Consider the following 27,993-nt stretch of genomic DNA (forward strand, 5'->3'; position numbering starts at 1 on the left):
CCAGACTTTTGACCGCTTCGCCTTGGGCATTTTTAATCTGTAGCTCTGCATAAAAGAACGTACGTACCTGGCCCCGCCTACTATCCTCGGAAACGTAAAATGATTGGCTAGAAGTGTATCACAGCTCAGGAAAAAAAAGCACCGAAATAAAGCACCGAAATGTGCGCTGCTTTTCGGTCTGGTTACTACCGTTTATGTCAGAACCGGTGCCATCATGGCACCGGACACCGGTACCCATCCCTACTAAATACATTGAGTTGCTGCCAATGTGACTGGCTCATCAGAAAACTGTGTTAATGAGCAGTTGAGTAGACATCTCATGTTAAAAAAGGTGAACAAATAGTTTTTAAATCTAGACATTTTTAAAGTGGCAAAAATAATCTCAACATCCCTCAACAGTGCAAATAAGCACAGCTTATAAAGATTTATTGTTTTTTTTCCTTTCAAATAATATTCGAAACACATAGGGTGATTAATGAGGGCTAACAAAAGAAACCATTTTGGTTGGGACTCTTTGGGGTTTTGTGCACACACAAACAAGTAATTAAAAAATGTCAGAGTAACCCATAATATTATATTATAGCCATTTGTTACTTCTAATGATGCAAAAACCATAGGTCCAACAGTTTTGTTTCCCGCTTATCATGCAGTAATATGTCAGCAAGTGGACTAAATTATTGCAAATTTGCAGTTTTTCCTTAAACGAACAGATGTAAGCCAAGAACGATGACTGTTTCCGTTCAGGACCCAGGGGATTTGGGTAAGCACTTCTCAGATATCCATCAGCTCACAGATGCCCTTGTGCTGAGGACGAAGGCAGCACTATTAAAACTTTGTAAGATGTATTTGTATATAATAAAAAAAGGCCCATACAGACCACTCAAGGCTGCAGAAGAGAGAAGAGAAAAGAAGAGAAGAGCTTGGTGTCTTCATAGGCCTGTCTTTTAGCATCTATTAGAATTGCATTTGTCCTTCAGAGCCCCACACCTAGCTTTGTTCTATTTTTATGCAAACACACACCTCTGCGTGACTTCTTTGTGTTGAGTATCCGGTTGTTCAGGGATGACACGACGAATCCTACTTCCGGGTCTAAAGTAGTCTGCGTTTAATATGGCTTTTGTGTTGTTAACATGTTTAATGTTATGTATTTTCTTCTATTTGATCTCAAAAAGCTCCTAAAACAGTCAGTGATCACTGTTGACCTCCCTCGGCTTTTATTACCGCTAATCATTTATTTAAGCTCAGTTTTTAAAACCTTAGGATGTAACTACAGCCCAGCCCATGCAGCAGTATATGAATGACTAACCTCGTATTATGGATGGATTATCTCAGTTGTTCTCCTGGCTGAAGTTTGGTCCTTTTACAGTATCCTGCCATGTGATTACATTTGTTCCTGACCACCGAGAAAACTCACGTTAACTTTTATCGAGTGGAAAAAAAGTTAGCTTGTTTATATTATTGATTCACTTAAAGAAATGTGAATAAATGACATGTTTTTACAAAAGGTTAGTAACAAAGTGCCTAAAGCCACAATTTAAAATTCGTTCTTTGTTCAATTGTCTCCAATATAGCGAATAAAGACATTCCTCTGAAAATGATCAGCTACGATAGCTGAATCTGAAAAGACCTTTAGAAAGCTTGGAGAACTGCTACTCAAGACTGATTTAAAAATGACAAGAAAGTCTGGCTTTGACAGGTGATTCAAGACTTTTGCACCATACTGCACGACTCAGTAGCAATGTTCTTCACACGCAGAAACCTTGTATTCCCATGCGTCTTTTTCATTTGCTTTGTGATTCGTTTCAGTCTTTTTAGTGCTCACAGGATTAAGAAGAAAAGGTTTGCACAGACAACCAAGTTCCCTGCCAATAAACCTTTCTTCAGGGGCCGTTGTAGCATCTTCCTTTGGGTTAAGAGGTCCAAGTGTACTGGGTATTAGAGGTGATTATCACCACCTATTATCTTGACCAATAACATTTTGCAAAAGGTTACAAACTCCAGAGGCCAGGCCAGAGAGTTATTCTCTCTCATGGAAACCACTGCGCCTTGTTTGCAGTGCAGGATTTTCTTCCATTGCTCATCTATGTTATAATTGACCACTTCTGCAAAATGTTCACCGAGCACCTGAATGAGAAGCTGCCAAGGTCACCATTATTTCCTCCCAGGGCTGCTTTAGCTAACTCGAGCAAAGAGTTGTTCTGTTCTGTTGCTGGCGGCAAGAGGAAACACTGCTGTCTTCACACACTCCCAGTATCTGTGGGACGCATAACATTTACTTTTTGTCCAACTTTACAATTAGCCTTGATCGTACGCCCACATACCAGAGCAATGTCAAAACTGTAATGCTGAGAAACAGAAACAGTGAAACTGACACTGATTTAAAAGCAGTCCCAGTGCTTTAAAAAAAAAAAAAAAAAAAAGTATCCCATCAGTTAAGGTCACAACTCTCACTTAACCGTCTGGGGATATGAATCTAATTCTTTTTCAACCACTCCGGTTTTACTTTTCTGCTTTTGGTCATCATCTTGATGTACTGCCCATCCTCTCTAAAGGATTAGGTCATGGACTGCGGCCGTATAACACAACTTGATGCAATTTTTAATTCATTGCAGTCTGGGGACAATAAAACAGCCCCACATAGTTCAATCCACCAGGCTCCATAGCTGTGAATACTGTCATTTTTAATCCCATCCAAGTTAAACTTGGCAACTTTTGCTTGCCCAAAAGAGGAGGTTTAATTTGAACTCATCTAGATTAGCTGAACTCAGATGTTGGTTTATTGTTGTTTTTGGTTACCATTTACAAATACTGACTGTCTTCATGTGAGGCTTTTGGGAACATCGGTAAACTGAAGCCACATCACCTAAAGTTTAAACACTGCAGTGAAATTTGGACATAGAAGGACTGCAGCAGTCTCTCAAACGCTTCTTTGTGCTGTACACATTGTTGTGATCACAGCATCGGTTCATACAAATTCATCTTTGTATAGAATAGCATACTTTGGCAGTAACCAAACACCTAATGTCTTCATTTACAGGCAATGGGGTATTGTCTGGGCCATTATCTTTACCACTGGAGTCCAAGCAGCTTATCAATGAAATAATTAGCACACCTAGATTAGCACACATTTTAAGCCTGGATTTTGGATGATTACTCAGTGTGTGTTACAGGCATGACAAAGTAGGTGTTATTAGTCTGATCAGATTGTCGCTGTAAGTAAAAATCAGGCCACATTGTTTTGTAATCAGTGCTGAAACCGTGGCACTTAAAAATACAAATGACTGAAAATAAAAAGGAGATTAATTCATTTTTTTTGGTTTTACCGTCCTGCTTCAAGTGTGAAAAGTACGTTTATGCCAATTTCTCTTGGCTGAATGATTATTAAAAACTCGTGTTATGCTTCAGGAAGGGAACTAGTTTCATAGCAGATTTTATTTGCCGAGCTCCAGAGAGACGCCTGGCAAATATAATACAAGAAGCTGATTTTTAAGAGCGAGTGGTAAAATAACCTGTAATTTTTGTGATGAAATAAAACATGATTTGATGACTGCAACTGCAGTTTTTTCTCTCTCTCTGTCGGTGAATTATGTGCATGATATGAATTTAAAATCATCCAGAAGTCCGTGGTCTGAGTTATTGAATTAAACAGGTATGTCATTACAGCCTTCAGTATAAACGGTTGGTTGCAGTATTTTCCTCACTGTTCTGCAGTGGGATTGGGCCCTGATGTAAATACAGTGTTTGCAGATTTCACACTAATTTTGTACATTTCACTCCCCATCTGTTGGAGTTGCATTAGAAAGTCTTGCTGTTGTTTTAATATAATGTGCTGCTAATGTAGATATAGGCATGTACTATTTTTTCACTCTAACAAAGCAGATATGAATTCCTCATTTAAATCAGCCTAGTCATCTGACTGAAACAAAGCAAGATGCTCTCTAACAGTGGAGTTTCCCCCATCCTTCCTCTTCCATTTGGAACAAGCAGCACAATGTAATGTAGTGACAGAGGCTAAGATGTGAAGACAGCAGCAAAAAGTTTTAAAAAACAAGAGTGAGTGTTATTCTTCCTCTGTGAATGTGGGGCACAAAAAGCCTAGAGGAGAAGAGCTAAGTAAATGTCAGCTACGCCTTTTTTCCCCTCTCTCTCTGACGCACACACATGCACACGTCTATCACAATCTCACACCCTACCAATAGCTCATGTACTCCTGGGCTTATAATATACCACTGTGCCCACTCACACGCACACACATGCACAGACACACACTCACAGACACACACACTTGGCATGTGTTCTTATTTGTATTCCTGCTATCTGGAGCCTGTGTTCTCTGGCAGACACTGATATATCAATTGCATAAATATTCATACACTAGTCAGAGTGGCAAGCTTCATCAGCCTCCTCTCTTTGTGCAAGTGTGATTGCACACGAACACACAGACACACGAACACACACTCGTCGTGCACTATGGTGAAGCATTCCTAAACAATACCAACCTTGCACATGCACCCGTACAGTGAGCGAACACTGAACCCCACAGCGGGGCCTTTCATCACAAGCTAATGAACCACGTCAAGTCTGTCACCTCATGTGCTCACACACACACACACACACACACACACACACACACACACACACACACACACACACACGTTCATGTCTTATAAGATGTGTGTCTCTTTCTTCCTGTGATTGAAGCCACTTATCAATCATTTCCTGGTTGATTAATTGGTGGAGCGGCTCTACTGGCGAATTAATCACATCTGTGTGAGAGACTTTGTTTGATTAGCGTCACTGAGGAGACTGAAACCAGGACATTAGGTGGAACCCAGTATGAGCTAAAGCCTAAATTATTTACAAGACTATAGCTGTAGTCACGTTTCTCCATAAAGACTTATTCGACTTTTAGTTGGATGCTGATGCGACTTCATTAGAATGGGATAAGAACAACACCCCCACTACCCTTATTTTGTGGATAGGATTCATTAAGGTGCTGCTGTTAGACAGACCATTCAAGATCTTTGTCAGTGTGCGTTTGTCATCTCCACTCACTAACTTTCTTCCCTACATCTTCATGGCTCATTGCTCCCAAGCTTAATCTCTTTCTCTCTCACACACACACACACACACGCACACACGCACGCACGCACGCACGCAGATATATTACCACCATCTCGTCTGATCGGAAATATCAATTTGCATTTATCTAAAATTCACAACCAGCACGATGCACATTTATACACGTTACCATGTAACTCACGCTCAGGGAGACCTTGTCCTTGTTCTTTTCAGTCTCACTTTCTCCTGCTTAGATTGAATGGATGATTATGCACGTGGCCGCCATAAAGTGAAACCTGAAGTTAAAACTCTTGAGTTACTCCTCTACAACCCCCCCCCCCCCCCCCCCCACCCACCCCCACGTTGATACATGCTCTGCTTTTATCAGACCACAAAGTGATGGAGTACAAAGCCAGCCCCATCACATTACCAGAGGAGCAAACACAATGATTTAGAGATGAAAAAAGCAAATGTGAGATAAAAGAATTTCCTGTGTTAATATACCAAAGTGTTTATTGTTTACAGAAAATCACCATGTTATCAAAGGACAATGCTTTCACTGGGGACCTGAGGGAAACGTGATAAAAGGAAGGAAGGAAGAAGCTGTTAGAGTACACACACAGACACACACACACACACACACACACACACACACACACACACACACACACACACACACACACACACACACACACACACACACAACCAACTGTTCCTCCATCTCCTCTTTAAATTTATGTTGCTTCATCCAGCCAAAGATGAATGCCATCTATAAATCCAACCATGCATCTAATATTTAACTGCGCTTTAACAACCTACAACTACACTATCATACAGATTTTCACACTGAACTGCAAATGTCAAATGTTTATTGGTCATTCTACAATAAGGTTTAAGTGCAGAACTGATGCATGAACTCTTATCTGAGTGGAAATTATTTACATTTCTACTGTTGGGAAATTTTTTAAGAGCACATAATCCACTTACCCCCACAAACATCTGCGGAAATACTTAAAAAAAAAATCTGTTTACACCCTGTTAGCCACAGAGTTCACATCAGAATCAGAATACTTTATTAATCCCAGAGAGAAAACTGTTTTGTTATAGAAAAGAAGGCACTCAAAGTGCAATGTTACACTCAAATAAAATATTAAAAAGTTAAAACAATACTATGTTCAAATGAAAACAGTCTAGGCATCATTAAATGCATGGAAAGTGGAATATCACCAGAAGATTGGAAATATGTTAGTGTTGAGGCTCACACTCAGACTGACGATATGCCCCAGACTAATACACCAATAATCACGTAAATCAGGTTAAATCGCTATAATAAAATATGCCAGCATATGCACGAAATGCACAGAGAATAAGGGAACGGGGACAAGTTCAGAGAAATGCATCTCTAAAGAAATTCCACTCGATCCAAAGTTGCCTCTAATTAGTTTATAGCAAGTAGGACATAAATATAATAGCAGTCTCTGGTTTAGTTTCTTCTTTGGCATGTATTTTGAAACGATGAAAAGAGTTTTTGTGCACACTGTCTGTTTTATGTCAAAAATAAACAGAAAGAAAGGTTGCTTTAACATTTCATTCCTGGTTTATTTGTTTGGTAGTAGTATAAACACTAAATGCAGATTTATGAATTGTGGGGAAAGCAAATCAATAATAAAAGAAGCTTTAATAGAAGAAATCGGGCAGTAATTGGCCTTTTTCCATCAGTCTCCAAACAATTCTATGCTGATTTAATGCTGCACACAGCGTGAGCCAGCAAACAGGGCAATGGAGGGAGTTTGTTATCACAGAATCTAGTCAAAATAACACCACTATGCAAAATATGACTCCAGTAAAATTAGAACAAGCTCATTTCAGCAGCCATGTGGAGAATTTAGATCATGGAAAGGAACAAACTGATATGATTGTCCAACGTCTGTGACCCAGGTGCTAAAGTGAGTTTTCTGATGTTCTTGTATGAATGGTATGTGTTTGGTTGGCTGACTGAGATGTATTGTGAAAGGGCTCTGTGGAAATTATAAAGCTAAACTCTTCATGAAAGTTAAAAACCTAAATAGTGCCTTATATTGTGCTTTATCTGCTGATGTGGTTCTCCTATCCGAACGATCTTATTCTGTGGCTGCTTCTTCCACTTCTGCTGCCTACGGTGTGCAGCAGGGTTCAGTTTTGGGGCCTGTATTGTTTCTGTTCCACCTGTTTCTTCTTCAGTTCATTTTTAATGCATCTACTGTATTTTAAGATGTTTCTAAGCTACAGATCCTCTGTGGGTGCTTAGAATCTATTAAAAAGTTGGATAGCACACCATTTTCTCCAAATTAATGACAAAAACAGAAACCCTTCTTTGGGCCCCAAACAGATTTATGCCTAGTGTAATGACACTCTAGGTCCTTTTGCAATTGTTGCCAAGTCTTCCACGAGGAACATTGGAGGTGACTATTTTTACCTTGGATGTTCATATTAAATCTCTGCTACATTCTTGTTTTTACTCACTTGAACTCACTTGGTCTGAAATGAAGATTGTTGTTAATGCCTTCATTTCATTGTATTCTGATTACTGTAATTCTCTGTTCACTTGTCTTAACAGAATCTCCTTGTAATGTTTGCGGGTTCCCAGATAGTTTTCTACATGTCCACATGTCACACAGATGTTGTACTGTTGTATTGGCTCCCCATGAACTTCACCGTCCTGTGTAAGATTCTGGTTTTGACATTTAGAGCACCTCATGGACAAGCACCAGCATACATCAATGAACTTTTACATCAACATTATCCCCAGCAAGACCCTGAGATCATGTAAGGCAGAGAACTAAAAATGACAGAGCTTTTGCAACAGTGCCCACCTGAACCTTATTTTTTTTAAGTGTTTTTTGAATAGATTTTTACTTTTACAGTTGTGCAAAATAATATTAATTGTGTCAGACCCTTTTGGATTTTTATATTAATGTAAAATGAAGTTAAACCTATTTTCAAATTGTATAATCAGGATTTTTTAAAAAAACTATAAAAAAATTCATTAACAGATGATTTGACCCACTGATTCAGCTCTAAACATAACATCTCTGACATTCAGTGATTATTGAAATGCAGGTTGAGTTGTTGAAGTCGTTTTCATTCTGAAAGACTTTTGTCACCACAAGGCACACTGCAGCACGCTCCAAATGCCAAGTGCTGCTTCCGCCATCCTGAGTCAACAGCTTCCTGGACTCCATTCATCCCTTCCTGTGTCCATCCATTCATGACTGCTCTCATCTCCATACAGCTGGCTTTTTTGGCACAACAACTCTTTCAATTAAACAACAATGCAGAAAACAACCCAACAGTGGGTCCGTGGTGCAAACTAACTATTTCCATATTTCATGTGCACCTAATTTTCATGCACATACGGCACACTGAGAACCAGCAGGCAGTAGGCTTATAATTGGGGCACCCATAAATAAGATAGAGAGCAACACCTGGATTTCTGCTGATTTGTTTTGCAGGAGATGCATGTGTAAATAAACTGGTGGCATTTCATTTTAATAACGCTGTACTCTGCTGGTGTCATCTCGCCTTCTTTCACCTTTAAATAACTTCTTCGCACTCTAATTCCAGAGATTCGGTCTGCTTTTCCTTCTCAACTTTCTCTAGATTCAGAATATTTTAAATGTGGCAGATGCAAGAAACTGTCTCTCTCCTCTATCTCAGTCTGACTAGTGACAGAAAGAAAAAAGCCACTGAAGACAGCATCGTCCTACACCAGTGTAGGTATACAGTGCTCTGAGTACGATGTTGCCCCTAATTGATTTCTTATTTGTTTTTTTGTTCATATTTGTCACACTTATGTTACAAATCAAATAAGCTTAATATCTGACAAAGGTAATGGGTATAAATACAAAATGTTTTTAAATGACAATTTCATTTATTAAGGGGAAAAAAAAGTTAGCCAAACCTACTTGGCCCTGTGTAAAAAAAGTAATTGCCCCCCTCATTAAATATCAAATTACCCGTGATTTACCACATTTTATTGAAAGATGAGTTCAATTTCACTAGCCACACCCGAGCCGAGAGGAGATTAGTGCCACACCGACTGCATAAAGTGTTTTGCTGCCAAGAGTGGAACAACCAGTTATTATGTTTAAGGGGTAATTACCTCTTCTCATGGGGGCCAGGTAGGCTTTTGATAGATTTGCTCCTTTAAAATGAAATAAAACATTGATAAACATATATATTTTTTAAATATTAAAATGTGTTTGCTCATCTGAAACATGTACATGTGACAAATATACTCACAGTTAAAAGTTATCAAACAACACCAGTCCTAACCTCTGTCCTGTTCATAATTCAGTGCAATGCCAAGCATTTGACTTTCCTTTACAAAAGTCCAAAGAATTGCTTCCAAGTGCCTCCTCAGCTCTGCGCTCACATTCATTAGAAAGAAAAAACAAAAACAGTGATCAATGCGATGCCTGTGTGTGTGTGTGTGTGTGTGTGTGTGTGTGTGTGTGTGTGTGTGTGTGTGTGTGTGTGTGTGTGTGTGTGTGGACTAGCTGATAAACATACCGATGTTCATATAGAAAAAAAGAAAAAGAAAAAAAAATCAATACTCATCTACTCCATCTGCTGCAACTCTCACAAAGCTTGCTGATGGAAATAAAAGCCTTTATGCGCGTGGTTGTATGCATCACATTGTGAGGAATGTAGACCCCTATTAATCTGAACACTGACTAAATTCAGTGGACTTTGAATATGAGGATTGTTTTGCGCATAATGAGACACGACTGCACTGTAAAGTTAAGAATACGGGACCAATAAAGCGGAAAGGAACTTAGAGAGATACATAAACTGAAGAGAAGTGCCCACTTTTGTGAGTCATGCCAAATACGAGGAGGGAGACGCAGGTAGATTGTGCATCATATTAGTCTGAATGACAGTCTTGTGGGGCATCCCCTCCCACATACTGGCACAGGATATTCTTGCTGAGAGGAACAAATGCCGGGGGAGAACCAAAAGTCTGATTCAGGATCAGTGTGTCATTCAACACTAGTGTTCTTCAATCTGGAGAAAAAAACCAAGACTGAATCTGTTACAGTCTGGAAGCAACAAAACTAATTTCTCCCTGACTCAGTGACCCCACCGATGCTAATGTTTTCCCTTTATTTGTAGCTTAAACATGACTTATTCCCTCAGGTCACACTGATTTAAGAGGTAAACAGTTTAATGACAGATGAAGGGGTTGTGACGATGACACATGCAGCTCCACGATGGCTCAAAACTTCAGCATAGCCAAGTTCCCGTCCAAAATAATGAGGACAAGATGCGTAGCCAAACTCTGAACTCGGTGCCCAATTTCCAAAACAATCCTAAATGTTGCCCATTACAGCTCAAAAACTATACTGTTGCCATTTGGACCAGCCATGTTCAATAAGCTCTGCGTGGAAAGCGTCCAAAATATCTGCTTATGGCCCAGCTGATAAATTAACTTGATGCTCATAAGCTTGCCTCATGGGGAATAATTCTGGATGAACAAGCTTCTAATCATTTTTGTTAATTTTTGGTTTGCAACCTTTTGACTTTTTGCGTATTTGTTGTCATGCCTGGAGAAAGAGAGAGCTGTGGGCGTAGTGACAAAGCCAGCAGGCGCTGGGCCACCGGGCTTCGAGGTAGCCCAGTTTCCACAGCAGGTGCAGAACCATCATGGAGCAGACCCACACCGCTTTGGCCTGCTCACCATTTCCAGCCTTAGACACCGCTGCACCCCCATGGGACTGCCTGCTAAGAATAGAAGCCACCATGAGCCTCTGTCCTTCTCCATGTGTCGGTGTGTGTAGACATGCATATCCTTCAGGCTGCTCATGCTGCACATACTACAAATTGCAGAAAGACATGCTTAAAACAACTGTGACATCACCTGAGCCTTACTGAAACAGTGACTGGACTGAAACGATGACCCAGAAAAAAAAAAAGACACATTACACATCTCAGTGATTCTAAGCAGTGTTTTAAAAGTCTTATGTCACTCTCAGGCTTCCCAAGCTTGCTTGCATGGAGTTTGACAAGCAGGAGGAACATGGAAGCAGTTAGTGTCCAATGTATTTGGAGTATGGCAATGGCATTTTTTTAAAAAGCACATTTCATGACATGTAAACTCAATGTACTCAACATAGAAGATCAAAACATAAAAAACATGTGCAGGTTTACAGTGCCTTAAGGCAGAATGAGGGAAAAAGTCTGGGTGTCTGACCAGATGTGGCACCATGTTTAGTCTTTTATTGTTAGGGTTAGGAACACAGATGTGGCTCTTTCACAAGTTCAACAACAAATAAAATACGCTTGTAAGACTTCGTGGCTTGATGCTTCATGCTTTCTTGACACAAATTTGGAAGTACCTCGTGCCTTCAGACAGTCTCTTCTCTGAGGCTTTCGTGGTGTTGCGCTAACATTTCAGGGATATTAATAGTGATGTGAACAAAATAAAAGAAAGACAGAAAGTGCAGAGGGAAAGGTTACATCTGTTGTTTGACTATCCATGGAGCACCTCACGCTGATGCTTTTTACTTCTTGAGAATTACAGTGGTGAGTGACGGAAGCGGAGCTTTTTCCAGCTCTTGAACACAAGTCTGTAGTTTCCATAAAGCGACCAGCAGCAATTATCCTACTTGTTCACATGAGTCAGGACTCCCTTGTATGGTGATATCAGCTCATGCTAATTGGTGTTCAGGAACAGGCATATGTACCACTGGCTTGCAGTCACTCAAGCCCAAATGCCAAAAGTCTTTCTGACAGCATACATGTACCTAAGAGGTCTCAAAGGAGCAGAATTTGTCAGCATGCCATGTGCAGTCTGTCAGTCTCTAAAAGCCAAGAGGAGACTCTGAAAAGACAGGATGCGTAGCGCTGTGCTGTCTTTGGAAACACTATAATTTACATTGTGTGTATGTGTGTGCGCATGCACGTGTTGCAAGTAAGGTGGACTCCCCTCAAGACTAGAGGAAGCAGACTCTTTAATATTTCAGAGCAGTGATAAATAAGTCAGACAGACTGCAGACAGATAAGGTGACTCTGTGGGCTGGGGCGAGGGGGTGCAGGGAGGATGACGAGGAGGGGGACAGAGGTATAAAAGCAAAGGGAAGGGGGGAAATAGATATAGCAAGGTGGCGAGAGATACACCAGGTAATAGAGCAAAAAATGAGAAGACAGGTGGAATAGCAATGGGGAAAACACAAAAGAAAAACGAGACATCACTGGCAAAAAAACAGAAGAAGAGGGGAATATCTGCTTTAAAACCTACTTTAAACATTTCAGCATACAGCGAGTATGTAATAGACAATCACACCTAAAATAGTTCAACAGATCAATCAAGTCTGTGATGCAGACGAAGAAACCCTGTCCTTCACTGTTCCCAATTCCTCCCTCACACACAACCTCCAGCTGCACCTCCAGCACGAAGCTGGAGACACTCGGGGCGAATGACAGACTTTGATTTCTGTTTCTGCGGACAAAAGGGATCACGAGGGGATCCAAAAGTGAGAAGAGATGAGTAGGTGAGGCGGAAGGAAGGGGGGGAGTGGATGCAGCGATGGAAGGGAGGGGACGAGAGGGAGAGAAAACAGAGACAGTTACTGTAGGGAAAGGTCAACAGAGGCACAGAGCAAGTGTGAGAGAGGAGATGAAAAACAGGCCGAAAGAGGTGGAAAAGTACGGCATGCTTTCTTGAGGGGGAGGAACTGCCCCATGGTGCCGTGGCCTTCGGTCTGGCAGACTTATGATCAAAAGATGATAAAGCTCCACTGGCACTTCAGCCTTGTAACTTGCTATGTTTAGCTTCTGTCAGCTCTTTGCTTCAGACAGATTCCTTAAGTCTGTGAACCTACATAGACATGGTGCAAACAGGAGTTTTGCTGCCGTCCTGGAAAATCTTTAGGCTCCGAGCAAGGCACTGCCTTTCAGCCCATCCGGTTTTATCCTCATCTCCTTTGAAAGAAATAGTTTCTTGCCCGCCTTTTCTCCACCTCCAAACAGCAGCTTTAAGCTCCCTCTTCCACTATCTTCACTTATACTTCTGTAAGCCAGGAGCATTTTTATTTGTCTGTCAGTCCCTCTTAGGGCTGAACGATATATCGCATTTGCGATAATATCGCGACATGATCAAGTGCAATTTTCTAACCGCAAAGGCTGCGATTATACTGCGATTATAAGGCTGTCCAAATTACTACCATATCCCAGAATTCATAGCGCGGCCCAGCCAAACTCCAGTTTCCAGCAATGGCGGCCGCTACTAAGTTTTAAAATTACTCATACTAATCTTTCTGGGTCACAAAATAAACTTTTAACATATTTTCAGGCGAGAAAGTAGTTGTGTAAACATCAAATATCTGCTCGGTTTATCAAGATATCCCATATTTGCAAAAGTGCTTCGACGTTTTCAGAGGCGTCTGCTACCCACCAGCTCGACAGCTAGCCGGGAGCTCGAGGATTACTGATGCGGCCGAGAACGGCACAACTCCCGGCACATCATTTTCAGATCACCGCGGAGTTTCGCTGCTAGGGTTAAACGTAATATATAAGTCACTTAGACAACCTAAAAATGTTATTGTTGGGCTTTTTTCAGTGTTTTGTTTGTTCGTGAGTAAATCGGTTTGGCTGAGATTAAAGTTATTAGATTAGATAAAATAAAACTTTATTAATCCCCCGGGTGGGTTCCTCCTTGGTTTTCTACGGTGGCTGGGAAGTGCAAATCGCAACAAATTAAAAAACCGCAACAAATAAAAAACAAACCACAACAAATTACAAAAAGCCCACAACAAATTACAAAAAGCCCACAACAAATTACAAAAAGCCCACAACAAAATACAAAAAGCCCACAACAAATTACAAAAAGCCCACAACAAAATACAAAAAGCCCACAACAAAATACAAAAAGCCCACAACAAATTACAAAAAGCCCACAACAAAATACAAAAAGCCCACAACAAAATACAAAAAGCCCACAACAAAATACAAAAAGCCCACAACAAATTACAAAAAGCCCACAACAAATTAAAAATCCTTGACGGAAAGGGATTGTCTGAAATACCGGAAGTGACACAAGCGTGATGTCATGAGAGGGGGCGTGGTCAGGGTTTTTGGTTGAGGCGCCACATTTCTGGGCCGAACAAAGCGCTAGCGAAAGAGCGAAAGTACACGGATAACACCAGCTATGGTTCGTACTTGCTGTGCGGTCGGTTGTAAAGTTAGATCGCACGGCCGGCAAGGGAATAAGGTTGAAAATGGTTTATCTTTTCATTCTTTCCCCACCTGGAAGCAACATGAGGCAGCTCATGTATCGGATGTTACCAAACGAAGGCGTCTAGCCTGGATAGCAGCTGTGAGACGAGCTGATATCCAGTTCTCTTCCATCTCCAAATATCTGTTGGTGCTCCAGACATTTTCATTCCCGTAAGTTATAGATATGTTCATATCACTCTTTATCCGGTCTTTAAGTCTGACGTCACTAGCATGGGCTCAAACGCTGCTGCAGGTCCATAAATCACAGGATCACTGTGGCATTACTGAGAGTTGAAAAACTGTCTAAAGTCTTTCATCTGTAATAAAATTATCAGCGTTCTGCTCTACCATGTGTAACAATTGAGTTTAACATCCAGGCATCCATGAAAACGAAACGGAATATATGACATTTAACAGAGTTAGAAATTAGCAGGAAGTTAGCTCGCTAGCTTCCATCTAAATGAGGGATTTTGGAAACAAATTCAAACGTACAACTCTGCTATCACTTCCAACATAAATGAAGACAGAAAACTAAACAGCAGTGACGTTTGTAGGGCACTGTGAGTAAAATGCGTTTGATTTCCTCCCGAACATTCAAATTAGTGCAATCATAAATTCATTCATGAGGTGCAAATTAGAGTGAGAACACTTGGAGGCTCTGGCTACGTTCACACTGCACGCGAAAACGCATCAAATCCGACTTTTTTGACCGTATGCGACCCATATCCAATCATGGTATGACGGTGTAAAAACAGCACAAATCCGATATTTTCAAATCCGATCTGGGTCACTTTCGTATGTGGTACTTAATCCGATACATATCTGATGTTTTAGGAAGCAACTGCTGTTTGAATGGTCATGACGCATTAAATCCGTCTTTTATTTCACTGACACAAAACATATGCCAATTATCAGCGCTGGAGAAGACATTGAGAACACATGAGCGCTTCGTGTGCATCCCGTGCAGATGTTAGTGAAACTGTTGGGAAGATAACGTGAACATTTTATTTGTACTGTATAATCTGCAGATTCTGACATAAATCTGCAACTATCCTTTGAAGCACCGCTCCTCTCTAAAACAACAATAAGGATCATTATTAGGCCATATGTAAATAACAAAATAACTTAAAGCAAAATTGGACAACGTAAAGTCTGAAACAAGTCTTTATATTAAGGGCCATCAGTCAAACAATGCTGTTTGGTCTAAACAGAGCGCGTTGTGTGTGACGTCTTCTTTTGCGCATGCGGGCCACTTTGAGGGTTCACAAAGGACTGCGTTTGCTGTCACATTTTATTTGTAGTGTGAACAAGCAGACACAAAATCAGATTTAAAAAAAAAAAAAAAAAAAAATCGGAATTGAGCATTAAGACCTGCAGTGTGAACGTAGCCATAGTGAGTTCAGTGCATTGATGTGACATTGTCCTGAAGGATTTAGTTATTCTCAATGGTTAAAGAAATTGCAATTATTTATTCATATTTATTATAAATAATCCTAATTATATATCTTGCTTCCATGTTTGTGTCCTGTGTCACAAAAAATAAATTTTTTACTATAATACATTGATTAATGACCTGCAGAATCTCCTTATCATATTACGTGTCCATAATTGTCACCTAAAGTCAAACTTTATGCTTTCTCCATCTTGAAAGTGATGACATCCTTGCATTACATACTTTAGGTTCATTTTCTGAAGGCAGGTTTCTGAAAGAGAACAGGCAGATTTGGAATATAACATGCAGCGTTCTATAGATGGATACATAAAAAAAATGGAAAATTACATGTATGTGCTAACTTTCTAAATACTTTGTTACATTTATGATAAAATGGATTTGAAAGTAGATAAAACAAATTTATGTCGGCCTTGGCTCATTAGAGTCCTTGTCTTTAAATTAACTTTGTATGTTTCAGGTGCTGCACTCTCAAAGACTGAATGAACCAGCATTGGGTCATTGTGAGCATCACAGGGAAGGTTGAAGCCGCCCACTGCACCTGTATGGCCGGAGTCCTGGAGACCTGCATCCATGGCGCTGCTCTTCTGTTTAATGTAGAAGCAACAGTGCAGATCTGTGGCACAAGGACTGTTACAGATGAACCTGCATACTGGGGTTTTCTGGGTAATATGACCAAGATACAGCCAGAGGTTGGCCATAAGATGGACTTCTCCTCTTCAGCTGACCAAAAACTGCTCTCAATCAAAACATAAACAGACCATCTGTAGTGACAGGTAAAAGGAGCCGTCCTCAAAAAAGAAAAATCCCACCTGCTACTGTGGAGGAGTTGTCACTGCTATTGGAATCTTTGCTGGAACACAGTAAAGCTGTGGGTTGTGGGAATGACCCATAATGTTTTATATAAGGGTCTAGATTTATGCCTGAAGTGCACTGCCGTGTAAATAATTTGCATTTACTGAATATGTACTGACTGAGTACCACTGTTCAAAAGTTGAATAAAGAAACAAACTAAGTTTTGCTCTTTTTTTTTTTTTTTTTATTAAAACCACCTTACAGAACATCACATCAGTTACAATGTAGAATCCATGTCATAGTTTATAAAGGACAAAATGTTTACACAAAATCATGACAGCATTTACACGATATCACCCACTACTAACGTTACTTTATTTACTATCAATTACTTCAATTTATGTTCTGAAAAATTACCGCTATTTATACAGCACAAGACTAAAGAATATTTAACAGGAGCAAGTTTCATTTTCCCCTGGTTTTACTACCACACTGTTCACCAAAACGGCAGCAAACCTTCACCATCTTATCCAGAAGGGTCACCTCTTCACCCTCACATGGAAGAAGTAATCTGATTGGCATGGTGGTATGTTTGAAGCAGGTCCCTTGTGTAGCGCTGGAACTCAGTCACGATGTTTCATCCATTTCATGGGCTGGTTTGCTGCAATAATGCCAAATAATTAGTAACTCTATAAATAGAAGGTAGTTCTGCAAAATCACTCAGTAGGATGTTTTTTTCTAATTTTCTATGACCTCAGAGTGCATCGAAAATAAAACTAATAGGCTATAAAGATATGAACATATTTAGAACTTACCGGAATGAAAATGTCTGGAGCACCAACAGATATTTGGAGATGGAAGAGAGCTGGATATCAGCTCGTCTCACAGCTGCTATCCAGGCTAGACGCCTTCGTTTGGTAACATCCGATACATGAGCTGCCTCATGTTGCTTCCAGGTGGGGAAAGAATGAAAAGATAAACCATTTTCAACCTTATTCCCTTGCCGGTCGTGCGATCTAACTTTACAACCGACCGCACAGCAAGTACGAACCATAGCTGGTGTTATCCGTGTACTTTCGCTCTTTCGCTAGCGCTTTGTTCGGCCCAGAAATGTGGCGCCTCAACCAAAAACCCTGACTACGCCCCCTCTCGTGACATCACGCTTGTGTCACTTCCGGTATTTCAGACAATCCCTTTCCGTCAAGGATTTTTAATTTGTTGTGGGCTTTTTGTAATTTGTTGTGGGCTTTTTGTAATTTGTTGTGGGCTTTTTGTATTTTGTTGTGGGCTTTTTGTAATTTGTTGTGGGCTTTTTGTAATTTGTTGTGGGCTTTTTGTATTTTGTTGTGGTTTGTTTTTTATTTGTTGCGGTTTTTTAATTTGTTGCGATTTGCACTTCCCAGCCACCGTAGTTTTCACACAGCTGACTAAACGTCAAACAGAAAACTTATTAAACAGAAGTATGAGACAGTCGAGAATTTACACCAGTGTCTGGTTATATTTTAGATAGCAAGAAGCAGACGGCCGAGTTTATTAAACTCCACCGAGACAGCGGTGACGCTAATCAGAACTAGCCGACCGTCCAATTTCACGCCTTTAAACTTTAAAGGCGTGTTTGTGTGTGTGTTTATACAATTGCTATTATGTTTGCACTTTATGTGTAATGTTACTGACTGCAGAGATCAGTAAGATGTGTGTATTTTTTATTTATTAGTTTTATTTATTTAATATTATTTTTTAATTGAATGACTGTCTAGTAGTTCACAGATGTCGAAAAACTGAGTGTGGTAAAGCCACTGATTTTTTTTATGTATATTTCTGCAATCTGCACATTGTACTGACTTTCATTTTAATGTTTACACCAGGGTTCCTTGTCAGCACTTTATGCTCAGATGTTTGTAAGCTAAAAATAAACTATTGTGTATGTTCAAATATACTGTTGTGATTGAAGAAGTTAAATAAAAATGTCAGTCATCAATTCATGCATCACCTCATGTCATCATAACAGAGGTCTGTCTTCCAGGAAAGAACAGTTTAAAATTAATGTAATATAGTATTGGCCATACTATATGATGTATTGCTTGTCTTTGTTTAATAATACAGAAGACAAAGACCTTAAAAAATAATCGCATATCGCATCGCAATCACAATATTGGGGCAAAAAATCGCAATTAGATTATTTTCCATAATCGTTCAGCCCTAGTCCCTCTCATCTCCGCAACTCTCTCCCTCTCTTTCTGTCCTCCTTCTCTCTCCTTCCCTAAATAAAGGCACATTTCAACCAAGCCATTATTTTCCCCTTTTTTCTCTCACCCTCAATAAAGCATCTCTCCCCTTCTGAGCAGCATTAGTATAGCTACCAGCTCTGCTTCTGGATAAACTCATTAAATCAACTCAGGAAGAAGGCAACATACATATTTCTCTGGGTAAGATGAAGGTACTGGACGGTTAAGCAGATACAGGGTTAGAGAAATCTAAAAAAAAAAGGCCCCCCAGAAAGGAAAAAGATAGCTTAATTGAACAATTAAACACATACAAATGATCAGGATGTGGATGATGTAAAAAAAAGAATAAGAATCCACAGAGAGAATTTAATCCCACTATCCCCAGTGGGATTATGGTAAATCTAACCTGCCCTGCTGTCTCTTCTGCTCCTTATAGCCTCAGCTCAGAGTTGAAGAGTGCAGGGATCCTGTGAGCCTTGAGGTGTTAGCATTATCCCTATAAGGTTCCTCTGCACCACAGTAATCAATTACTATTCCTGCTTATCTGCCTCTAAAACTACCCATCCATCCAAAGCCATCACCAGCCCATGATCCAGAGCACAGGGAAGGAAAGATCCTTTAATCGACACACAGGATGTGATGTGTTTGAATAGCATTCTGCAAAACTTTTTAGGCAAACTACTAAAATGAGACTTAAAAGACCATAAATAGTATGTTAAATAAAAAAGGATTTGAAGTTATATTTTGCATAACAGATTTGCTCTCGGTCAATCATCAGAGTGAGGCAGCAGTACATGATTGTTCCAAGGATTTCAGAAAACTGGCCACAGAATGAATCTGAGAGTGATCAGACGCCTCTCTGATTGTGTCACATAAATCAAGGGCAAGAAAACTAAACTTTCCAACAACAGTGAAATGTTTGTCCTGTTTGGCAGTGTACCAGTGGATGTGGCAGTATGCAGTCATCACATTGCCACAGTTTAATTTATATTATTCCAATAACTATTTTGGGGCCAATGACTCGCCAAAACCACACTAAAAATCAGAAAGACACAAACACTCTGGATCAAGGTCCTTCACTGTGAAGATCTGTTGTTTTTAAATCTGAATGATTACTTGGGTGGTAAAATAAACGAAGCAATATCAAAACCTTTGAACATTTGTAACCCTTTCATTTTTCCATTTGGGTACATTGGCTGAAGTGTACGCCTTCACACTTTTTAATATTCATTGTTTTCAAACTTGTAGCTTTACTTATTAAGTCTGCGTCATCAATCAACATGTTATCCATTTGAAAGCTGTATGTTGCAATTTCAGGGCAGCACAGTAGTTAGCACTGCTGGATCCCACAGTGGGTTTGAATCCACCTCTTGGCCTGGGTCTTTCTGCGTGGAGTTTGCGTGTTCTCCCCATGTCCCCATGGCTTCCCCACAGTCCAAAGGCATGCAGTTAGCAGGGTTAGGTTAACTGGTGATAATAAATTGGCTGCAGGTGTGAATGTGAGCGCAAATGGTTGTCTGTCTTTCTGTGCCCTGCTACCAACTGGTGACCTGTCCAGGGTGTACACTGCCTCTTGAACTACGGCAACTGGAATAGGCTCCAGCTGCCCCCTGCGACCCTGAACAGGAAAAGAGGAAGAAAGTAATAGATGGATGTTTTCAGTTCCACATTAGTATTAAATGCTGGTACATACTGAGATGTAAAGCAATGATAGTTTTAAACAAGAAAAAAGCCATGACATTTTTTATAACAGAAAGCACTTAGTGCTGTTATAAAAAATGAAGCTAATTTAGGTCACTAGGGTTAGAGGATATCACCAACCTGTTTCAGACTCTCTGAATGAGACCAACAACACCTCATGAGGCTTCATATATGCACTCAGTAGCTCACACTTCCACAGACAGGCTACGTGCAGGCCTTGCTCTAAACTTGCAGTGCCCTTCAGTCCCTGCTGGCATGCTTTAAGATTACACAAACAAAAAAGGTCAGACCAATAAAGATTGGAATTAACTCGCAATCCTATTGGAAGATTACGTTTATTTATTGCAGTTACTCTAATGAACATGTACACGTTTCCCCAGTCTGTTTACAAAAAAGCCTCAATCTGCTTCTTTACCCTTCTACACCGTCTTCATTTTTCCCTTCCAATTATATCTTCAACCTCATCTGTTTGCTCTTTAGAATAAACAACTTCATCTAAAGATTGCAGAGCAGATTGTTCACCCAAAAGCCTTACTAGTTTTAGATTAGTGCCTCCTTTTCTTTTTTTTTCTTTTTTTTAACAGGAAACTCATTGAGGAGCGTTGTGCAGGGGGAATGAGGGGAAAAAAATCCTACGATCATGAATCTCAAAGGGCCATAATCAAGATTTCATGGCAGAGATCCAGCAAGACCCTGATATACAAACATAGATCGTCTGCCTGGGAATGAATGGACATCACACACACACACACAAATGTGTGCATAACGTCCCTCTGCCTCCCAATTTTAATCACAAGCACAAGTTAATGACATTCTGTGGAGTCTGGTCTTTTTTATCATATCCCATGAGCTTTTCTTATAGCATAAATTAAAGACAACCTGGCTCAGGATTGGTTCACCGCCGGGTTTATTCCAAGGTTTGTAGCTCACCGTTCTTCCCCTGAATAGAAACCATGTGTAATAATCAAGCATTCATATCAGCTGCATTCCTTTTGTCTGGGTAGATCCAGTATGTGTGCAGCACATGTGTTTGGCAGACCGTCTGCAGCATGCTAACTTTAAATATACACACACCGACAGAAAAAGAAAAAAACAATTCAAATTGAGATAGGGGAGAAATCTCATTTTATAAATAAAAAAAACAAACCATTCAGTCTTTTATGGGCAACAAGGATTAAGTGGTTAACTCTGTGTTGCCTCACAGCAACAAGGCTGGGGCCTTTCTGTGTGGAGTTTGCATGTTCTCCCTGTGGGTTTCTTCCAGGTAAGCTAATTTCATCCCAGGTAAATTGGTGGATGTGAGAGTGTGCGGTGGCCTGTCGCCCTATTTCACCCAAATGGGTAGATCCAGCCTTCCTGCAACCCTGAGCTGGTTAAGAAAATTGCTTAATGGTTTGACAGTTTGTTATGAGTGACCTTGGAAGCTTAAAAATTATCTAAGTTGGCTCACTCCACATCTGGGCATTTATACTGATAAGAGGCAGTGGCACACATCCAGCAGGCCTGTTTTCTTTTTAGGAGGATGCACCTGCCCTACCCGCAGGTCCAATTGGAGGAAGAGCCACAACTGTGAGCTATACAAATATCATGGCTCAGGCTCTTTGCGCACACAATCACACCAATGTTGCTAACTCTGAACAGCTGCAGCTCGCTACCTCCTCTTAGCCAACATTCTTCTCCCGCCATCCTTCACTGCCAGCGAGCAGGCAAACTCCAACTGACTCGTCTATTTTCCCAATCACACGCAGACAAACAAACAATTGAGTAGCTGGCGCTCGCATACAGGGTTAGGCTTCTGGAGCTGGATTCAAATTGTAGACAATGCTGTGTGAGCATTTTTTCACTTCAGCGCTTTATATAACAGCCATCCACATGAACGCAGCCCCTCTCAAAAACAAAATGCAGCAGCCGGGTTCCAACCATGTGATTAGATTTAGAGACTGTTAATCACCTAGAAACACACATAAGACAGTCTAATAGCATTTTCTTTTGAGTGCTGCTGTAGGTGACCATTGTGCATTCAGAGCAAGATTTGTAGCTTTGCTATGTTTGAAACTGGATTTTAAAGCTATACTTTGAATGCATCTTTTGGTATTTAAAACTAGGGGAAAGCATCACATAGGGTAACATTCTTGCTCACCATGAGCGTGGAAAGCAGCTGGCATGGCAGCGGGAGGGACAGGTTGACATGGCCTTGAAGACGAAGAGCTTGTGCGGCTTTCACTCACTGCCAACCCCCCTCGGAGACAGGCGGAGTCGGAAAGAGGGGATTGAAAGGGTGATAAAGGGAAAACAGGGTGACAGACAGGTGGTTGGGGGGGGGCTGTCACCAAAACACAACAGCTCTATTACCAAACCCACCATATAGCAACATCACAGCTCAGACTAGCCCTGCCCGATTAAGAGTGGGTGGGGGACAAAGAAAAGGCGAGCATCGCAAAGCTAAAACTTTGCAAATGACTCTCAAGTTGAGACCTCCTCTAAGAAGCACCACACGCACAGCGTGATGTCATGTGACGTGTTCGTGTGAAAGGTGACCTTGTGGCCTCTTTCTGCTTGGAGGAAGCTGTATATTTAGTTGGTGGGGTTTAGCTGAAGTGTTTCACAGCAAGGGTGTTAAATTATTGAGTAGTCAGTGCCAGCAGGGAAGGATGGCACACTGAGGCTGAAGAAGGTCCTCTTATCTGGTGCTACATGCTGTTGGCAAACACATACACACACGCACAGTCCTGACACACAAGTACACACACCCATCAAACCTGAGAAATATATTTTTTAATATTTTACTAAATGCTCTTATCTTTTAAAGAGAGTGGAAGGGTTTAAGGCTATGCAGAGGCAAAGAAAATGTTAGTACAATTGAAAGACTGTACTAACATTTATTTCATGTAAAATGATGACAGAGGACAAGAGGAGATTACAGATGTTTACTCCAGGGCCAAACATTTAGGCTAGCTGACAGGCAGCAGCCTCATTCATTCATTTATTTGCTGCGTTTCACTCCTTGAATCCACTCCTCAGTCGCTCCCTGACAGTCTTGTCACCACAAATAAGGCGAACCTGACTACCCGGGACAAATTACCAAAAGGTCAGAAGACTTTTCGGCAGAACTCTCTGGCTGTCTGTTCTCTCCACTGCTGCACAAGTATTTTCCGAGAGAGCATGACCTCCCTGTACTCTCCACTTTCTGCTTCACTTGAATTCAAGGAGGGGCTGAAATGTTGCGTGTCAGCTTTCATCACAAGTGACAGAACTGGGTACAACAGGGTAAGAGTAATAATGAGCAGTCATACTGATTAGAATTAGATCCATTTCTCTCTTTTTAAAAAAAAAAAAAAAAAGTTTAATAAAAGCAGTTTATGATGCAGTTTAAGAGCTGCTGCTAATGCTTTAGCCTCATCGGACTTCCAGAAAAGACTACAGCAGCACCACTGCACTCTGAATCCAATTATTTCCAATGGCTTGCACTGGGCTACGATGGTCTGTCAGTGCACTGATCAAAGGGCTAGTTGAACTTTAACCACTGCGCGCTGTGACTAATACCCAAGTGGTCAATAGAAACAAGGCTTCCAGTTGGACGTCAATAGACCAAAGTGGAGAAAAGCTGATATTGTGTGCCTGAATTCCCTGAATTAAACTGCACTGGTTTGCTTTATTTTTTAAACCCTGTTAGTAAAGTCCCATCTTGGAAAGATGTTTTAAAGATGTCAGGTTGCTTGTTGATGGTAGGCAATCTTTTTATTTAGAGACAACTTAAGCTTGTTTGTATGTAGCTCAGTAGCTCTATAGTTTAAAGTTTTCTTAAAAGCTAAAAAAACTGAGTGTTTGATGTGACAACACTGTTCAGACTTCTTCGCTTATGGAGGAGTGGTTATAAAACAACAAACCTTCAAGTTAAATTTCATTTTGGAGAGACTACAAAATCGCAGCGAGCCAAATCTACCGTGTAGGGCGGGTGGTGATCAAAGACTATACTCATGTGGCCAAAACAGCATAAAATTTTAGGACATTACAGAAGAGCTTTGCACCATCTTACCATCTGGAGTGAATTCTCAGTGCACAACTCCATGACTGATTTGACGTTTAAAAGAGATTAGCATTTCCTTCTCGGCATAACCTAGCTGTCATCAGCTGTCATGGTCATTGATTTGAAGGTCTGTTAATTTGACACTAAAGGTTTCCCTTTCTGAACAAGTTTGAGGTCTACAAGTCGGCTACAAGCAGTCCGAGGAGACGACCTTCGAGGAGAGAACAGCCAAATTTAAATACAGTATGGTTTTTGGTTTTTTTTATGTGCAAAGTAACAGAATTTTATCATTGCAACTTGTATTTAGAAGACGAGCATGAGGGTTTTTCAAATGTTTCCCTGTTTTGCTCAGCTCTGGCTTCCCCAGCGTACCGAACCCAGGAGCAAGCACAGCAAATTGTATCTGAAATCCACATGACTCTCAATAGTGTGTTCCAGCATGCAAACAGCACAGTGGGCAATGGGCTGGCTGGCAGAACCGGTGCACCACATGAGACAAACTTATATCTGAAGTCTGCAATGACTGATTTATTGTCAGCGTTGGCACTATTTTCACACACTAGTTTCCATTTACTCTTGCTTTAGAGCTGTTTTGGGCAAAATCCTGAAGAAAATGCTGCTTTCCTTAGCTGCTAGACATCAGCTGTACTGTCCAGTTAGGGCTTTTTTTGTTTGCCCAAAAGCACCACTGATGAGAGCAGTGTAAGTGAACCAAAAAGTTGAACTATTAAAAGCTCAGAAGAGCAGAGGTGAATAAAACACTTGTGCAATTCCTTTAACATAATAATACTTAATATAGCTGATTACAACCTTTTGATTGTTTGCATTCAGCATTATTCATGTGACACTGGAGCATGCTTAGTGTGTTATATAAACTTTCTGAGTGTACTTGATGTGAAGCAGGCGGTTCTTCTTAATAGGTTTTTGGTGAATTTGAGCTTCTTGCTCAAGTCTTCTCTCTCTCTAACATCAAACTGCCCCTCTCTCCAACTGCGTCCTCTGCAAGCTTGCAACACACACAAATCAAATCAAATCAAATCACTTTTTATTGTCACATCACATGTGCAGGCACACTGGCACAGCACATGCGAGTGAAATTCTTGTGTGCGAGCCCCACAAGCAACAGAGATGTGCAAACACAACAACACAAACGAGCAAAATACAAGAATGGCCAACCTGAAACTAATAAATATATGTACAATATATAATAGTGTATGCATTTCTGGATGTGTATACTAAATATTTTCCTACGTGTGTGTGTGTGTGTGTGTGTGTGTGTGTGTGTGTGTGTGTGTGTGTGTGTGTGTGTGTGTGTGTGTGTGTGTGTATACACACACATTAATATTCATACGCCCAGGCACATGTTGGTGTCCTTGGTCTTGCTACTCCTTCTCGCTCTCTCTATTTGCTCTCTCTCTCTCTAATCCTGTAAAGCCAACAGTGCAATTAGTCACATGCCGAGTCTTCTTTCATCTCTCCAGTGAGAGTGAGCTCAGGAGAAATTCAAACGGCTCGGTATCTACCCTTCTGGGGTAAAACACAAACATGTACATAGCCGCATTAAAATACCTCAAATTCAAACAACAGCTTGTCTGACTATAACGTGTCCTTGGGGTTTAAAAGGTGAACCATCATCGATCCCTTTTAAAAGTCTTGTCTTCTTTGCAACTCAAGGAACTGCACTAAACTTGAAAGCAAGTTTAGCCTTAAACTGAAGCAAAGGTAAACTCAGGACAAGCTAAGACTGAAAGGAGTCCTCTAAAAATGATCACCGTCCCTGTGGTTTCGACGTTATTTGTGCTTCTTTGCTCTGAACTCGCCGCAGTCACCTCCTTCACAGTTAGGAGCCGTATCTATCACAACCCACTCACAAACTCCACTGATCGAAACAGCATGAGAGAGCGAGCTGTGATGGAAATCCACAGAACAAAAACTTAAAAGGATAGGGAAACAGACGGCAAGAGAAAGCCCCCGCATTCAGGTTAAACAGGCTTATAGTTAATGTCTTCTCTATGCTCTACAGTTAAGGTAATTTTGCACTGCCTGAAGCCACAACCTGAGAGTGAGACGGGGAGGAGTGAAGTATGGCTCACTCTCTACATCCTGGTAAAGGAACAAATGGCTCATGTTGCCATTAAATGGACAGAGAGCCCAGGGTTATCACTTTCATGCAGGTTATTCCCACGTGTCAGCTAAAAATCAATCTCCATTTAACTGAAATCTCCTCACTGAGCCAGTATCTAATATGACTGGGACAGCCGAAGGTATGCTCACATTAAACACCGATTTTTAACACTTTGGAAATTGAATTTGCATTGTGTGTGTGTGTGTGTGTGTGTGTGTGTGTGTGTGTGTGTGTGTGTGTGTGTGTGTGTGTGTGTGTGTGTGATGCAAAAAGATAATGAAAGAAAAAAGGAGATTTCCAGATGTTATCAATCGCTCACTGATAATTTATTTATCTGGTAGTAAACTGATTGGTTCCAGTGAATTGGCAGAACATCAACAGAGTCAAACGAATGAAGACATCCATCTTCTGTTGCTACCTTCTATCCTCCAACCGGCTGAAAACGAACCGCAGTACAGGCTGGCCATCTGAATTCATCTTAATTTGGCATATGATGTGCTTTTCAGAAGAATGCACAGATAGCAACATTAAAGAAATGGCTCACGCTCTAAACTTAATTTATCATGAAGTGAGAAAAAGCACAAAGGAAGACTTGGAGGTTCTGTAACTGGGAAAAAGATGGCAGACAAAGAACGGCAGTGAGCTTGTCAACATCCTGAAAGAGTAATCAGAGCGATGATGATGTGAACCGCCACTTTGACTCAGAACTTTTAGAATAAAAATCAGAGCAAAAACAGGAAGTAAACACTGCCTTGAGTGGAAGTTATCAGCTTTATATTCGGGCAGCCATATGCACAAGTAATCATGTTATCACGGGTGGGCAGACCTTTTATTGTATCAAATCATGCACTCATTCACTACTTGCATTCAGGCAATTCTATGAAAGTCTTGTATTGTGAGCTCTTTGGCTAAACACAAAAACTATTGGACACTTGGACAGCGCAGTTTGGTAATATAAAAACAAATTTTGCAGCCATTTACATTTGGATGCACCAATCTTCTTCCTCTCACCTGTCTATGTTTTTATGGTTTTCTTTCTATTCCATGCTTGGGTAATGACCATCAGTTGTACGCTACTTCTTGTGAGGCCTTGTACCATACTTTGCGTCTACTGAAACGGCCTAAGTAATTCACTACACAGATCCAGTCATGTGAAAAGTAAAGTTTCTCACCGGACTCCTGAGAGAAACAAAGTACATCCATACTGCAGCCAGGTAAACTGCACCTCTAGAAAAGTGGAAGGTTTGGTAAGCTTGCTGTTCTGGAGCATTTAGTTTACGGTTAAAACTAAGCTACAATCTTCCCAGGAATGGGCATCCCCAAAAACTCAGACCGTGCAATGTTCAGAGGGCAT

At 40.7% G+C, this 27,993-nt stretch overlaps 1 protein-coding gene and 1 long non-coding RNA gene across 2 annotated transcripts in view; one reads left to right on the forward strand and one right to left on the reverse strand.

The window, feature by feature from the left end:
* Nucleotides 1–27,993, reverse strand: part of ppm1lb (protein phosphatase, Mg2+/Mn2+ dependent, 1Lb) — a 60,796-nt gene that overhangs the window by 28,094 nt on the left and 4,709 nt on the right. The window lies entirely within an intron of this gene.
* Nucleotides 13,873–16,781, forward strand: LOC308401141. The gene is made up of 2 exons (XR_013972473.1): nt 13,873–14,487; nt 16,227–16,781. It is a non-coding gene; the product is annotated as an uncharacterized lncRNA (long non-coding RNA).

The sequence above is a fragment of the Rhamphochromis sp. 'chilingali' genome (assembly GCF_963969265.1).
Source record: "Rhamphochromis sp. 'chilingali' genome assembly, chromosome: 8".
Taxonomy (NCBI): Eukaryota; Metazoa; Chordata; class Actinopteri; order Cichliformes; family Cichlidae; genus Rhamphochromis; species Rhamphochromis sp. 'chilingali'.